Consider the following 18,899-nt stretch of genomic DNA (forward strand, 5'->3'; position numbering starts at 1 on the left):
ATAAATATGATTGGTTAAAAATCATGAGTTGTTTATCTGTATAAAATAGGAAATTATAGCAATGTTTGTGACTAAAGTCATGAATATTGCTAATAAAGAAGTGATGAGCCCACCACCAATAAGACAGATAAAATGATTTTGAATTATGAACTTTAACAATAGCTTTATAGAATAGTACTTATATATGAATAATAAGCTTTAGGTAAAAAGACATTTTACTTGACCAGTTCTCTAATGAATATGAATAAAAACAAGATAACATTTTCCTATCAAATAAAAATAGTAAAATCTTCCTATACCATTGATAAGGGTAAATACCAAATGACTGATAAACACAAACAGTGAGAACATATAAAATGACACAGTCTTTAAAAAATTTATATTTATGTGTGTATCTCCATATGTGTGCACCACACACTTATTCTTGGCACAAAATTATAAATCACTTTAAATGTCATTATGAAACTATATGTGTTCTCTCCCTCTCTCTCTCCCTCTCTCTTTCTCTTTCTTTCTCTCTCCCTTTATAATTCCCAGAAGAAACCAAGGCAGAAAATAAAATAACTAAGAAAGATTAAAAATGCTCATTGCCACATAGTAAAACAACAGCCGCTTTTTATTTTCTCTTTCATAGATTTTCAGAATTGTAACTCTTTTCATAATAACAACATAATCCCAAAAATTTTTTTCCAAATGAACTTTTAATGAGAATGCGTGCTTATATTCCTTCTTGAACATTAACTCTATAATATTCGGAAGAGAATTTGTCAACATATATGAAATATTCACAAATGTGTTAGTATATTTTATCTCAGCAAATCTACTTCTAAGAATCTATCAGAAAAAAAAAAGAAATGAACTAACAAATTTATTACTGGACATATATATTTTATAATGATCTTAATTGTGAATATATATTTACAATATTGTCATAATCACTGAGGTACAATAAAAGGAGAAAGACATTGAAGGAGAAGCAAGTTATACATTCAATTCCCAGGCAAAAATACTAAGGTATCCTTGGAAAAGTTAAAACTTTGATTCTTTATATGTTTTAAGTACTAGAGAATGAGGAAGACAAGGAATAGATTGAATCATAGTGCCTATGAATGCTTGCTACACTGTTCAAGTTGTGTAAGAAATTCTGTACCTCCACCTTATCTTATCAGCAGAACTTGGACAAGGGCCAAATGCAATCAATGAATCCAAACTGCTGACCCACTCCAACTCTAGGTAGCTGTTACATGGCCCTAGAATGAATAATGGGGAATTATTCAGTAGGATTACTGTGAAAAAAAATTAAAGGAAAGAAATTATCATCCAAAACCACCAGCAGAGAAATATATTATTTATTACCAGATGTACAAATAATTGCAGAAATAATTTCTATAGAGATAGCATCCCCATTGGAATGCGAAGAAAAATCTCATTTCAGAAACACAAAGCAGGAAGCCATTAAGAGAGAATTAACTGAGGTTAAAAAAAAAAAAACACAGCATCACATGGAGAACAGAATAATGAAATATTCTAGTTTATGAAATTAAAAAGAAGCAATTACAGAATTAAAATTCATATTATAAATGTTATAACAAACATGGAACTCTCTTATAGCAAGAAATAAAACAAGAAAAATTAAAATTATGAAGGGAAACATACATACAAGAGAAAGAAAGATGATTCAAATCTTAAAATGTTGTTGTTCCATGGGCTGGGGCATTGGGGAGGGGGTAGGCAGAAACTACAAAAATTAAGGGAATTGCATACCGGGAGTTGCAAACTGAGAAGGTTCACTACAATGCAGAGAAAGCCAGTTAATCAGACTCACCAAGAGGTTTCCTAGAAATTCGTTTGGAGTTCCATGAAAGAGAGAAATATCCTAAAAATAGTAAGGCAGAAAATATAGGTTACAAACAGAGGAATGAAGTAATGATGACTTCATGTTTTCCTTTAAATGAATACATCAGACAGACAAAAGTTATAAGTGGAAAGTTTGGGGCCTAAGAAGTCTATGTCTTTCTAGAGGACTCTACTAAGAATAATACAGCACACTTTCTGAATCATCACTGTTACTTAAAAATGTTGGATTTATTGGAGATGAGATCGACAGAATTTCATAGTATAAAAAAGATTGAAAGTGAATGTGCAAATAAGGTGAACACTGATTTAGGCTGAATGTTACAAAATTGGATAAAACAGAAAAGCAATACCAAGAGTTATTTCTGTATGTCCAAATTAAACTAATAAGATAGAAGAATATATTAAAAGGAGTATAGAGGAAGTGGGCTTGGTGCAAAAAGTCCTTAATAGAGGAATTTGTAAAATTTCAAAATTTGTAACTGTAGAAATAGAAAAACAGGGTTTTAAAAAAAAAATTGAAAACCCAAATGTCAACTGCTATGCTATGTAAAACATAACACATAAATTTCTAAATATAAAAATATTTAGAATATAAATTAAATATTTACTCGTATAACAATATATATATACAAAAGAAAAGAAAATTTGAAAACTGAAGTAATGAAACTAGAAAGCATAAGACAACGATAAAGTTACACTAGAGAAAAAAAAATATGATATGTAAATAGACATGTAACTGTAAAGTTGACCTATTAAAAAGCAATCAATTTCAGCTTTTGTAAAAATAAATAAATAAATAAATAAGAATAACACATTTAGAATAAGAACACAGGGCTGGGGTCGTGGCTTAGTGGTAAGAGTGCTTGCTTAGCATGCATGGCGTAGCATGCATGAGGCGCTAGGTTTGTTCCCCAGCACCACATAAGAAAATTAAATAAACAAAATAAAGATATTGTGTCCATCTACAACTAAAAATATTTTAAAAATAAATAAGAATATAAATGGACAGATAAGTATATTCCTCACAAAAGGGGCATAGGCAGCTTTGTTAGAGCACAATGATGGTTCCAATTCATCACCCTTTCCCAAGTCCGGGCCATTTACTGTGTCACTGAGGTATTCTCTCATTTAAGTGAGGTGATTTGCCCCAAACCCACAATGAAGAAACAAAAATAGGACTTTCTTTGACAAATAGTACCTTAAGAGACTTGAAGGAAGCAGAGGCTTGAAATGGACTTGTACCAGGCGACTTACACTTCCACACCTCTGCCATCACATGAAAACAACCCTGGTCTGTCCAGCTAGAAGATGAGACAGGTGTGGAAAAGCTTATTTCCTCAGTTGTGCTAGGCACTAGTCAGTCCAGATGATGGCCACTCAACAGTCAGACATGCTGGTGATCACAACCAAAAGCAAGAATAATAATTGTTCCTTATTATGTTCCACTGAGTCCACAGGTGAGAATAATGGATTCACATCAAGTGCCACTAAGGATGTTAGCTTTTATTTTGTTTTGGCTTTATTTTTGCCTGATTATAATATTGTAGGAAAGAGAGTGAAAACAAGAGATACCAAATAATACAAAAGAGTTAACATAGTGTATTGTTAGACTTAAAGAGCATTAAATTGATTTAATTCTAGATCTTTGGAGTAGAAAGAAGAATAAAATTCTAGGCATCAAAAATATATCAGAATCCTCATAAAATTAACATTAACAATTAGGTATAAATTGAAATATTCCCAAACAAGCTGGAAGCTCCTTTACTTACTAGACTTGCCCTATAAGAAATGCTAATGCATCTTTCAAATTGAAATAAAAGTCCACTAGATAGTAATTTGAAGTCATGAAAATATAAAGTTCTCCAGTAAAGACAAAACACATGACAAATACAGAAAACAATACTATCATAATTTTGGTTTATAACTTTACTTTTCTGTAAAAGCATGTCAGTATGAAAATCAACTAAACATAACAAAAGGTAATAATGTAGGAAATGAAGAACAAAAAAGGATTTAAAAGACAAATGCATAGAAATAACTGTAAGTGCATGTTCAAGGGTAGACAATGTATAAAGACAAAAGTTTTGTCATCAGTAACATTAAGTAGGGTGGAGTGGAACTTTAGAGAGGTAGTATTTTTATGGGATTGAATTTAATTTAGTATCAGTTTAAGTTGGATTGGTATAATTTTAGTATGTTATTTGTGGTCTCCATCGTAACCTCATAGAAACTATCTATAGGATTTACAAGAAAGGGAATGAGACTAAAAGCATGTCAGTATGAAAGCCAACTAAACACAACAAAAGGCACTGATGTAGGAAATGAGGAACAAAAAAAGACTTGAAGACATGTAGAAAACTAATGACAAAAGAGTAGATCACCGCAGATGAATGTAGATGTATTGAAACCCCTAATCTAAAGATGTACATTGGCAGAATGGGAAACAAACAAACAAAACAAAACAAAAAATCTAGCCTCCAACTATATTCTATCTATAACAGACTCATTTTGTCAAAAGATGAAAAAAAAATATTCAATTCAAAAGAGAGTAGAAATGCTACACTAATACCAGACAAAATAACTTTATAAATTAAAAATTGTTAAAAGATTAGGAAAAACACTATAAAGCTTAAACAATAAAACCTCCAAAGAAAACAGAAATAGAAACAGAATAGAACTTTATTAAATTGGATTTAGCACTGATTCCCTGATTTCTCAAAGACTACCAAAAAGATTTTAAAAAGCACTAGCAATGAAAGCAAAAGTAGATAAGTTTAGTTTTATCAAAATTAAAAGCTTTTGTGCATTAAAGGACAGAATCAACAAAATGAAAAGACAACCCACAGAATGGGGAAATATATTCATAAAAAAACAGATAATTTTCAGATTAATACCACAATGTAACAAATAAAAATCAAACACTCAAATTTAAAAAAATAAACGGGCAGAGGACTAGAATAGACATATCAATAAGGAAAAGTAAATGGTCAATAAACTGATTTAAAAAATACTAAATTTAAGAAAATTAAATTAAAACCATAATTGAATATCACTTCCAACTCTTTAGAACCTCTACTGTTTTTTTTAAACATAAAAAATACAACTATTGATAAAGATATGGAAAAATGGAATTCTTTTGCATTGATGATGAGAATGCAAAATGGTACCACTACTGTGGAAACAACATGATGTCTTCTCAAAAAAAAATTTAAATAGAATTACCACAATGTGTTCCCTGAAAGAAGAAAAACAAATCTAGTAATTCCATTCCTAGGTAAATAACCAAATAATTGAAGGCTGAGGCTTGAAGATAGACTTCAATGCCCATGTTCATGGCAATATTATTTAGAATAGCTAAAGAGTGGAAACAACCTACATATCCATCAATAAATTAATGGATTAGCAAAATCTCTAATATACAATGGAATGTTATTCAACCTTAAAAAGGAAGAAAATTTTATACATGTTATAATATGGGAAAACCTTGACTAGATATGATAAAGTGAAAATACAACAGTCAAAAATAGATCAAATATTCTATGGTTCCACTTACATGATCAACTTAGTTTCAATGACCAAAATAGTTGATTTCAGAGAGAAAGTAGAATGGTGGTTTCCAGAGGCTGAACAGAAAGAGGTAAAGGGGAGTTAATGTTTCAAAGGAACATTGTTTCAGTTTGGGAAGGAGAAAAAGTTCTGGAGATGGTTAGTGATGATGGTTACATGACAATATTTTTATACTTAATGCCACTTGAAATGGCTAAAATGTAAATTTTTATGTGTTTTACCTCAATTAAGAACAAAAATAAATAGATAAGTAAATGCTTAACAGAATCCAATTCCTGTCATGATGGATATCCATTGCAGATATTTCTCTAAAAACAAAATACTGGATAAGAATTGGAACAAATAAGTTTAAAATTGGACAACAACAATCACAGGAATGTGTTCCCTGAAAGAAGATAAACAAATTATTTGAATCCTATAATCTAATATCTTTCTGCTAGGAGGTCCTTTCTTGACTGCAGTGTAGGAAGGGTGAATCCAGTTAGAGCATGGCCATGGCGATCCTGCTAACATAGGAGAAAGCTGGAGTTTGGCCATTGAAGTTTGATGAGCAGAATTCTAGAGAGGAAGAAGCCATGAAGAAGAAGAGCTTTGAAATGTATAGGGCAGTTTCTTTGTGTCTGTTGCTGTATGCAAACCTATGCATGCATAGAATAAAGCACAAGGAGCTACAAGCTGAACAACTCCAGAGGTCATGCAGGGAAAGAAGACACTAATGTCTCAACTAGATAGAGTAGAGGGACATTAATGAAAGGCATGTCCATCCTCTAGAGACCCCAGAAAGTCACACATTAGTTGCCATGCTGTTAAACCACATATAAAGTAAAAGAGAACTTAGACACGCCCTTTCTCCCTCTCATGTTTTCAGCTCTACTTGCTTTGATTCAGTCTCATTTAATGGCAGGAAGCAGGATATGTGTATGAATTGAGAGTAAACAGTAACAATCTTGAGTGAAGCCCGGATTTCTCATATAAGAAACTGTAAGAATGAAACAAAAAAGAAACAAGTGATATATTGGACCTTCTCATAATGAAACAGATTTGCTCCTCAAAGAACAGTGTCAAGGATACAAACATGCAGACCTGCAATATGTATATCTGACAAATACTTGGGCTCAAATGATTTGTGTGTGTGAGTGTGTGTAGAATATACATATAATAATAAGACACATCAATTTTTTAATAGGCAAAAGAACTGAAGACACTTAACAGAAGATTGTAATAATGGCCAAGAATCTCAAGAAATGATGCTCAACGTCCTTAGTCATTCAAAAAATGCAAGTCAAAAACAAAATAATACACCACTACTCACCCACTAGAATTTTAAAAAACTGGCAAAAGCAAGCTGAAACCATTCTACATTACTGAAGAAAAAGGACAAAATAATACAATACTTTGGGAAAAAAGGTTGATAACTTTTTTATAATGCTAAATATGTAACTTAAAATAAAAAACTACAAAAAGCTCACATCTAGGTATTAACCCTTGAGAAGTGAAAACATGTCCTCACCACAACATGTACATCTTCATAGTAGCACTTTTTCTTTTCTTTTTCAGTACTGGGGATGGAACTCAGGAATGTTCAACTACTGAGCAACATCCCCGCCCTTTTTATTTTTAATTTGGAGACAGGACTCAAAATAAGTTGTTGAGGCTAAGTTGCTGAGGGTGGCTTTGAACATGCAATTCACCCACCACAGCCTCCTGAGTTGCTGGGATCACAGGCATGTACCACTCAGTACTATTTTTTCATATAAATTCTAAATTGGAAAGAACCCATATGCTAATCAAGAAGTGCATGAATAAACAAAGTGTGATTATCTATATAATGTAAGGCCACCAGCAATATAAAGGAATAAAGTATTTATTCATGAACAACTTTGATGAATCACAAAAAATATATTTTAAGCAAAACTATAGCTATAAAAACTATAGAAAAGAATATTTCATTTATATGAAATTCTAGAAAAGGATCTTTAATCTAGAATGTCAGAAAATATGTCCAGTTTATAAGGAATCAAAGAAAAGGGAATTAATTGCAAAGAGCTAACTTTTAGGGTAAAATAAAAGTTTAAATCTTAATATGTTTTTACTAAGACTTATAAAACTGTACACATATATATTCAAAGCTCATCAAAATATGAATAAAGTATATATTTTATTGCATTTAAATTATACCTAATAACCTTAATTTTATAAAAATGTCATAGTAAGTACCCAATATTTTGCAGCAAATAGAAAAAAAACTTTTAAAATCACTTTAAAAAGTTCAATAACCTTAATATCAAACATGAAAATAAGACAAAGACACACATGCACAAAGCGCATGCATGCACACACACACACACACACATATACACAGATACATGAATTAGAAATCATTCTAAGCCATGCAACCCCTTAAAAGCAAAATGCCAAAATAACATATTGACAAAAATACAAGGCATTAGGCAAAATTAAAAAAAAAATGTAATGGATCAACAATGATGCTTGTTAGTTTATACCCAAAGGACTTAAAATCAGCATACTACAGTGATACAGCCACATCAATGCTTATAGCAGCACAATCACAATAACTAAATTGTGGAACCAACCTAGATGCCCTTCAACAGTTGAATGGTTAAATAAACAGTGATTTATATACACAATGGAATATTACTCAGCATTAAAAGATAATAAAATCATGGCATTTACAGGTAAACGGATGGAGTTGGAGAATATCATGCTAAGTGAATTACGCCCATTCCAAAAAGCAAAGGCCAAATGTTCTCTCTAATAAGTAGACGCTGATCCTTAATGGGGGCTGGGGGAGGCATGTGAGGAACCCAGGAAATTTAGATAGGGCAAAGGCAAAGAAGGGAAAGAGAGAAGGCATAGGGATAGGAAAGATGGTGAATGAGATAGACATCATTACCCTACATACATGTATGATGACATAAATGGTTTGACTCTACATTTTGTACAACCAGAGAAATGAAAAGTTGTGCTCCACTTGTGTACTATGAACTGAAATGCATTCTGCTGTCATGCATAACTAATTAGAACAAATAAATTTTACAAAGTATTTTACATAAGCTAAAAAATATATTATTTATTAAAATAAGAAAATTCTGGGCTGGGGATGTGGCTCAAGCGGTAGCGTGCTTGCCTGGCATGCGTGCGGCCTGGGTTCGATCCTCAGCACCACATACCAACAAATATGTTGTGTCCGCCGAGAACTAAAAAAAATAAATAAATATTAAAAATTCTCTCTCTCTCTCTCTCTCTCTCTCCTCTCTCACTCTCTCTTTAAAAAAAAATGAGAAAATTCTATGAATTTCATGCTAAGAGTCATTATCCTATTAATGAGGAAATAATAATAGCAAATATCTATTAAAATAATAAAAATATAAAAATAAATACTATTATACTATGCATTTTTAATATTTTTAAGTTAGCAATAAGAAAAAGAAATATGATGTAATCAAAAGAATGCAGATATTATTCTTTATTATTGCATGTGACACGATGTTCTACCAAAAATATGAAGATGGCAACTGAAAAAGTAATCCAGTGAGAAACTTTAGTGTTAATATATAAAAATCAATAACTTAGCTCACAGCAACAGTAGTCAATATAAAATATAATTTTAAAAATATTCAGAACCACAAAAAATATTGATATTACTATCTGTATAATTTGTTTTTCAGCTCTCCTGCCTTACATTTTTGGAAACTTCTCCCCATCCTAAATGATTTTTTTAAGCTAATTTGCAGAGGTGTATTCTCTCTCCATCTCAGAGATCTCTGAATATTCAAACAGCCTAGACCTAGGATTGGATCCACAGGAGTGTGTGAAATCTAAGCAGACCCACTTAGGAACCTTTTGAGAGAGGCATTGAAGTAAAAAAGTGTCTTTATTCTTTTGAGAGCTCAAGCTAGAAGGAAATACATCCTGAAGCTATTATTTTCTGAGTACTTGTATTCAGTGGTATTTGATGCAAAACTCTTTAAGTTATGGAAGATAATAAACTCCTGTTTTTGTTTAACCTAGTTTGAACAAGGTTCTATAATTTACAAGTCAACTAGTTCTTTCAAAAAAAGAAGAGGAAGCAGAGTGTAAGGAGAAAGGAGACCAGGAGAAAGAATAAGAGGAAGAAAAGGAGGAAGAAAGGAAAAAAAAACAAAGACAAAAATATATACAATAAACATTTTTTTAAATGAAAAAAAAAGCTACGAAGCCAAAGAAACTTTATACAGAAATAGAATGGATTCAAATAAGCACTAAGATATACCACAATCCAGAATGGAAGATTTAATATGAAAAAATTTTTATTCAAGTTAATTTACATGTGCAATACAATTCTAAAATTAAGACGTTAATGAGATGTCACAGGAAGGGGAAAATGTACTTAAAAAGAATGACCTTTTGAAGATAATAAGGGGCATGGTTAAAATTATCCCAATATTATAAATAAAGAGGCCTGTAAAATTGAATAAAGAACTGATAGATGAAACAAAATGAGGACACCAATAAGTATATCATATTAGCCATGAAAACTAGGGCAATTAAAACAGTCAAAGGCAGTAGATTTTTAAATAAACAATGCTAAGATGATTATTCGAGTCTAGCTATACTAAATCATTCCATGTAAAAGACAAGTTGTGTGAACTAGAAGGACACAATTAATACAATTACAGACTAAGAAATTATCTTAAGCATAAAAACAAAGGTGGAAATATAAATACAAGCCAACATATTCCACAGCACATAAACTTAACATGTCTGTATATAGAAACTATAAACTAGCTAAAATGTAAAAAATAAATTGGAAAAATATTTTCAATATAAGGTATAAACAAATATATGTATATATGTATTTTAAATAAGAACCATAAATGAGTAAAGGAAAATGATACTTGCAAGCAAGGGAAAAACAGATATTATCCAAAGTAAAGGACTCACAAAATTATTAAAATATGATCAAAGAAATAAAATTTAACTAAAATGTTACCATATTATTTTTACTATCATACCAATTGACCTAATTGGTATTAATACATCAAGGTGTATTATAATTTTAATGGTCAGTATTTAGTAACCAACTAAATTATAGCAATGAGAGACTAATAAAATAAGTTATAGTGGATCCTTAAGATGAAGGCTATGAGACAAATTAAAAATCATTTATAAAAACTAGAGATAAATTATGAAACTTTTTATATAAAATAAAATTAAAAGCAAGATTACAAAAACATATAAATAAATCACATAAATATATTTCTATATGTAGTACATAGGTAGAGTCCTAATTTCACCTGTAATACTTAGTGTATATGTATGCACAATATAAATATATACATGTACATGTGCACTTACACAACCATACATATTTATTGTAATAGAACCAGGATACAAAGTATAGTTTATGGTGATGCTAATATTACAGCAATTTTTTTCTCTTTATTTGTACTTTTGTGTTTTCTATTTCCTGTATTTCTATATTTTCTTAGATTTTTGGACCTAAAATATTCACATTTTGTTGTTATCATGAGGAAAAATGTTTAAAATGTTTAAACCATAGACCCCACTGAATTAAAATTGAAAACACCACAAAGTAATGTTATTAGAAAAAAAAAGCCAAAGAAATCAAAGCAGAAAAAGAAATATTAATTTTTGAATAACAAACTGAGGGTCTAAGGACTAGATTATGTAACATTATTGTGATTAAAAATTGAGAACCAGGAAACAATATAGGATTTTATTGCTAGTTCTTAGGAAGATAATGATTCTGGAATTGGCTCAAAAGAGAGGTACACTGATAAAGAATGCTGAAAATCATTTTAGGTTTCAAATTTTATATAAAGTAGCAGAAAAATGTTAAAAAATGTCAGATACGTGGTGAAGTTGGGGAAAATCGTTCTACACTGTTTAACTGTATCTTCACAATACATTCTCATTATAGTTACAATGGCTGTAATAATGAGAACAGAATGATCACAACATTCCAAAGAATGAACAGTGCCCTTGGCATGAACATCTAAAACCCAAGGGCCTCTAGTCCCTCTCGTACTTCCCTTACAGCTCTAAACAAATTCTTATGCCTCTCAACCCTGAGCCCGGGTTTCTTCACTTTTTGAAGTATTTTATTGCCTTACTTTGCATAACCAACCATATAATAATTGCATGTCTATGGAGTACAGTGTGAATGAAATTTCAATACATATATACACTGAATAACTGGCACATGCCCGTACAGAGGCTGAAGCAGAAGGATTACAAATTCAAGGTCAGTCTGAACAACTTATTGAGACCTTGTCTCAAAATAAAAAATAAAAAGTCTATTGATATTCGTCAGTCAAAGAGTGCCCCTGGTTTCAATGCCTAAACCTTTAAAAAAAAAAAACTGAATCAGATTGGCATATATAGTACCTCAATCGTTAGTACCTCTTTCTGGTGATAAGTCTAGGTCCTCTTTTCTAGCTATCTTGAAATATACAATATATTATTAGATATTGTCACCCTAACAGGTGATAGAACACCAGTGCTTATTCTTATCCAATTGTAACTTTGGATGTGTTGAACTACTTTTCCCTGATCTTCCTTTCCCACTTCCCCTCCCAATTCTCTGGTAACCACTATCCAACTCTCAACCTCTACAAGATAACTTTTTAAAGATTCTACATATGAATAAGATCATGCCATGAGACATTTATCTTTCTGACTTACTCACTTAATATAATGTCCTCATCTTTAAATGGAAGGAGTTGAGACAAATGTCCTCTATTACTATAATATTATTTGACTCCAAACACATTTTTCCTGGTTGGTAAACTACTAAGACAAATGATTTTATCTTGTGACTTTCAGTGTTGACCAACACTTGCATAAAAAGTTACAAATCCTCACACATGTCCTGAATTTCATCCATTATTCTATGATAATCCCCCTAAACCACAATCTCATCCCAAAAAAGTGTACCTGAAAATCTCCTTACTTCTCTTTCCCTATTTCTGAGAACAAAATGGATTTGTTATCTACAACAATCATATCATCAACAATCATATGGCATGTGATTATTTAGCACTCACTCCATGCCAACTCACTTCTGTGTTGTTTTATATTTCCCTACTCTTCACATCCATTCTACATATGAATAAAGTGATGATTAAACAGATTAAATAACCTAAGGTCATAAAATAAGAAGCAACAGAACATTTTCAGGTGAAATAAAAAAGCCATAGGAACATATTTATGGTATAAGCTATTTTGTACACATTTGAGCAACACAAATAAGACCCCATCAGAAGTTCACTAGTTCATTTGCCTATTTGTGTGTATCAAGAATAAAGAGCCTTTGGGGACAGCAGAATCCCAAACCTGAAACAATTGACCCACTGATGCCACCAAGACAGGTATTTATGTGGTTATAGCAGCAGTTAAAACAAAATTGTAAGGTGAAACTCTAAGATCCCTCAAGGAGAGTGGCCAAAAGCAAAAGTAAAGGCAAAAATGTATTTTAAATTTTAGTTCTGAGCCATCAATGCAAATTCAGAAAATAAATATTGATTCAATATGTTATACAAAAATCAAGATATTCAATCACTTATTTATAAAAAGTATGTGGCCAATGACTGACAAGGAATCTGACTACACAAGCAAAACAAACTAGGATTTCCCAAGCATAGGTTTAAAAAACGGTATGAAAAAATACTGGGCAAGTTTGTTCAGAATGTGGTTTCCTGGGGCAATTTCCAGAGATTCTGATTGGTAGGTAGATTTGCATTTTTAAATGTATAGCCTAGGAAATTCAAGTAGTCCATGAAACTGCATGGAGAAGATCTACATTTGGAAATTATCCAACAGAATTAAAAGAAAATGCATTTAAAGGGAAAACAGTGGATTATTGCAGTGGATTATTATATCACATCACACATTTACATTATCTCATTTGAGCTTCACAATTCTATGAGATAGTATTGTAACTATTCTTTTCAATTAAAAATGAGCAAACTGAAGTTCATGGAGGCTGAGTCACTTAGCCCTGATATCTAGCCACCAGGACATGAATTTAAAACTACACATTTCATGTTCTTTCACATTACCCTTGTATTAAAGTGACTTTAGTACAGTAAATTAGTCATTTGTATGCACTTGATTTTCATAAGTCAACAGTAATAAATTACTGGACACATCAGAAGAGTATTGGTACAATTTAGACAAATATAACAATTTTGTTTGAGACGATGAGCTCAAAATCCCATGGGTCTTGGAAAAGTCACTGTCCTACATACTGGCTATTAAGGTTGCATGACTTGTTATGCTATTCCCTTGCTATTTGAAGTGTGCTTCCCGTATCCATGTATCACCTAACAGCTTATTAGCAATGCAGAAACTGGGGCTTCCTCTCCAGCCCATGAATAAGAATTTGCATTTACCAAGTTTGCTAAGCGTACTTTACCATATAATGCAAGTTTCATGATTTTTAGGAAAATGACTCAATTTCCTATATTTCACTTTCCTCATCTATGAAATGAGAAAGCTGAATTGATCTATCTTTTACATCTTTGCCAGAATATTAAAACATAGGATTTGGAAAACTATATCCTATGAGACAAATACGGTCAGAAATCTAAGAATAGCTTTCATATTGTTAAATGACTGAAAAAATCAAAATGATAACATTTTGTGACAGGTGAAAATTATAACTAATACAAAATTTAGCATGCATCCATAAGTTTTGTTAGAACATAGACACACTCCTTTTTTTTTTTTTTTTTTACATACTGTCTACAGCTGCTTTCATACTATGTTGGCGGAGATGAATAGATGACCTACAAAAACTAAAATATTTACCCTCTGGCCTTTTGCAGAAATATTTGCTAACCTTTGCTGCAGAAATAATAGCAACAACAAAAACTGCCATTTTTATAGGTAGTATGAGTCAGCAACTATACTACAAATATATATGTATATAATTAGAATATACATAGAGAGACATATGAATAGAGACATTATATATTGTTTGTACAGTTACGTCTTCACTTCCATTATATTCATTTTTTAAAAAATACCTGACTAGTTTCACTTATCAGAATGTTTTTCCTTTTTAAAAGACAGATGTAATCAATGATTACTCATGTCAACAAGAGCAAGGCATGCCATCCTAGAGGTCAATATCTAGGGGTTTAGGAAGAGCAGGTATGATTTGAATAAAACAATCATGTGAAATAATCTACTGAAAATTCAACACAATTCCCTTATCAAGGGGTTTAGGAAGAGCAGGTATGATTTGAATAAAACAATCATGTGAAATAATCTACTGAAAATTCAACACAATTCCCTTATCAAGTATAGATTCAAGGAAGATGAGAAAAATCTTAGGAATTTGCATGGGTTAAAAATGATTTCAAGACACACCAAAATTTTTGATTACCTTATTTTCTTTTTGCTATTGTTAATATATAAAGGTTCTATTATATTTTAATCATTATCATACAAGAATGAAACTGTCAACAGAGACAGAAACATACTGAGTAATATTCTTTGAGTTTTCCTAATTAAAAACTCAGGCAACTGACTAAATCTTTAGTCAAAACAATCTCAGGAAGTCTGCCCAACAGTTCATAGTGAAACTACAATATAAAAATGATCACAAACTGTGACATTAAAATGACACATAAGGTTAGGAGCCCAGAGTTCAAATTTCTCTAACTTTTAAATTAAAGTGCCCAAATTAAGCACTACATAAACAAAACACTCATTAAGAGACTTATGCAACAAAATATAAATATAAATGATGAAATCAATATGATAAACTGTACACTACTATTCTTTAGATTCTGTTTTGAAAATTCAAATGTTTCCAGAAGTAATAATTAGTTTAAATATGCAGTTGAAAATATAAAATTATATATTTGCTAATTTCTATTTCAGATTTTATGGTGTTTTTTAGTATACATGCAAGAATATTTTAGGAAGACATTTAAAACATAAAGAAAATAATCTACTTTCACAAAACTCCTCAGAAAACACTTCATTTTGAATTTTGAATTTGCTGTTTTCATTATCATAAAGTAGAACAAACTGTTCTACATTAAGAACTACTTTATTGCCATAAAAACTAATAAAGTAGTAAATTACTAAAATTAGTAAAGTTTATTAACCTAAAACAGTAAACCAAGATTGAATAAAGTTTTTCCTTATGAGCATATACCGGCTTTGGTTTGTATTATGCTAAACAAGGAAGAAAGTTGTATTTTATGATTAGTTTGCTTTGCAATTGATAATTTACCTGTGTAAAAAGTTTTCTAAAAAGGAGGGCTATTTGAATTAATGAAATTAAAATACAACATTTATTAAGTTATGATTTTCATCACTCAATTAATTTCTCTATTATTCAATTATTTTTTCTTTATAAATTTATTCCCTATGTAGTCTTCTTGTAAAAGGTTTTCTAATTATTAATTATCTGAAAAGTAAATAAAATTCAGAATATCAACTTCCCAATATTAAACACACAAGTATACATATACATACAAATCATCATAGTAATCTGGTTTAACATACCTATGATCACAGCATATTTTTTTTCATACTATGATGTCATAGCATTCTTTATCCCAGAATACAAACTGTACTAATTATTTTATATGCGGTTTTAAAGACAAATTATTAATAAGTATCTTACCAGATCTTACCCAGCACATCAAACACAGGAAAATGTATACTCTCATTTGGAATCTGAAAAAGTAAAAGAAGCACTCAGATTCACAAAAAAGAAAGAAATTCCGTAATTCATTAAGGTTTCTCTTTGATAGGCTTGTCACAAGCTGGCAGGCTTTACTGTAAAACTGACTTTTGCTCCTCCCTCTTTGTTGAAAAGGTGAGGTAGTTTCTTTTTCCTTTTTGACTTGAGGTCGTGAGAAGGATATTCAAGTCAAAGTCTCTGTAATAAGTCACAAAGCTTCAACTACACAAGTTGAATGTAAGGGAATGAAAAGGCTAATTATATATTTTATTTCTTTTAGCCTCAGGATTTCAGAAGTGGTCTAGAAGAATCTATTGTGGGAAGCCTAGGGGGGAAAAAAAATGTGTTGCTAGAAAATGCCAGAAATGGAAAGAGTCAGAAAGAGTTGTGGTTTATGTTCAGTTTGATTACAAACTAAGTTGTCTTTATATACCAGAAAACCAATAATGAAATCCATACCCATGAAGCTGTCAAGGGTAAACTATGGGCTTTTCAGGTTTATATCATTTTGCATCCAAAACACAGAGGCTATTTTAAATTTAAAATTCTAGCTTGTCTCTTAAGGCTAGAAATTAAAAATAAAAGAGCAGGGCCCGGAGAGCCAGGCCAACTGATTCGCGTGGCCTGCCCTGCGGCTACAGAAGGCGTGGCGCCTCAGTGAAGCCATTAATTGGCAAGCAGGGAGGTTAGGGAAGGCCATTAGGTGGAATCCCACCAACCAAGCCCACACGGACCCTTGGGCCGAGCACGGGTTCTCAGAAGGGGAAGGAAGCGGTACAGTCCCATCCCCCACAGCGGACACCCCGCCGAGGCAGTCAGCGGCCAGCATCCGGGAAAGCTGAAGGATACACCGCCACTCTCCTTCAGAGTGCGACATCAAAACAGGTCGGTGTCATTCAGCTCACCCCCCAGACAGCGGGAATTCGCATAAAATCTCTCCTAGGCTTGCCGGGAGAGGGAGTATCAAGCTGAGCCTCCATACAGGCCAGGGGGAAACCAGAGACACCTGACCTCCAACCCCTCCTCCCAGTAGCAGCCAAAAGGAAACCTGGCTAGCCAGCGCTGGGGGAGGGGCAAGCAGAAAAAATCAAAGTGATAGAGTGCCAGGGATCCCAGCAGCCTGCAGCAGGGCCCGGAGAGCCAGGCCAACTGATTCGCGTGGCCTGCCCTGCGGCTACAGAAGGCGTGGCGCCTCAGTGAAGCCATTAATTGGCAAGCAGGGAGGTTAGGGAAGGCCATTAGGTGGAATCCCACCAGCCAAGCCCACACGGACCCTTGGGCCGAGCACGGGTTCTCAGAAGGGGAAGGAAGCGGTACAGTCCCATCCCCCACAGCGGACACCCCGCCGAGGCAGTCAGCGGCCAGCATCCGGGAAAGCTGAAGGATACACCGCCACTCTCCTTCAGAGTGCGACATCAAAACAGGTCGGTGTCATTCAGCTCACCCCCCAGACAGCGGGAATTCGCATAAAATCTCTCCTAGGCTTGCCGGGAGAGGGAGTATCAAGCTGAACCTCCATACAGTCTAGGGGGAAACCAGAGACACCTGACCTCCAACCCCTCCTCCCAGTAGCAGCCAAAAGGAAACCTGGCTAGCCAGCGCTGGGGGAGGGGCAAGCAGAAAAAATCAAAGTGATAGAGTGCCAGGGATCCCAGCAGCCTGCAGCAGGGCCCGGAGAGCCAGGCCAACTGATTCGCGTGGCCTGCCCTGCGGCTACAGAAGGCGTGGCGCCTCAGTGAAGCCATTAATTGGCAAGCAGGGAGGTTAGGGAAGGCCATTAGGTGGAATCCCACCAGCCAAGCCCACACGGACCCTTGGGCCGAGCACGGGTTCTCAGAAGGGGAAGGAAGCGGTACAGTCCCATCCCCCACAGCGGACACCCCGCCGAGGCAGTCAGCGGCCAGCATCCGGGAAAGCTGAAGGATACACCGCCACTCTCCTTCAGAGTGCGACATCAAAACAGGTCGGTGTCATTCAGCTCACCCCCCAGACAGCGGGAATTCGCATAAAATCTCTCCTAGGCTTGCCGGGAGAGGGAGTATCAAGCTGAACCTCCATACAGTCTAGGGGGAAACCAGAGACACCTGACCTCCAACCCCTCCTCCCAGTAGCAGCCAAAAGGAAACCTGGCTAGCCAGCGCTGGGGGAGGGGCAAGCAGAAAAAATCAAAGTGATAGAGTGCCAGGGATCCCAGCAGCCTGCAGCAGGGCCCGGAGAGCCAGGCCAACTGATTCGCGTGGCCTGCCCTGCGGCTACAGAAGGCGTGGCGCCTCAGTGAAGCCATTAATTGGCAAGCAGGGAGGTTAGGGAAGGCCATTAGGTGGAATCCCACCAACCAAGCCCACACGGACCCTTGGGCCGAGCACGGGTTCTCAGAAGGGGAAGGAAGCGGTACAGTCCCATCCCCCACAGCGGACACCCCACCGAGGCAGTCAGCGGCCAGCATCCGGGAAAGCTGAAGGATACACCGCCACTCTCCTTCAGAGTGCGACATCAAAACAGGTCGGTGTCATTCAGCTCACCCCCCAGACAGCGGGAATTCGCATAAAATCTCTCCTAGGCTTGCCGGGAGAGGGAGTATCAAGCTGAGCCTCCATACAGGCCAGGGGGAAACCAGAGACACCTGACCTCCAACCCCTCCTCCCAGTAGCAGCCAAAAGGAAACCTGGCTAGCCAGCGCTGGGGGAGGGGCAAGCAGAAAAAATCAAAGTGATAGAGTGCCAGGGATCCCAGCAGCCTGCAGCAG

This window comes from Urocitellus parryii, chromosome 2 (assembly GCF_045843805.1).
Source record: "Urocitellus parryii isolate mUroPar1 chromosome 2, mUroPar1.hap1, whole genome shotgun sequence".
NCBI lineage: Eukaryota > Metazoa > Chordata > Mammalia > Rodentia > Sciuridae > Urocitellus > Urocitellus parryii.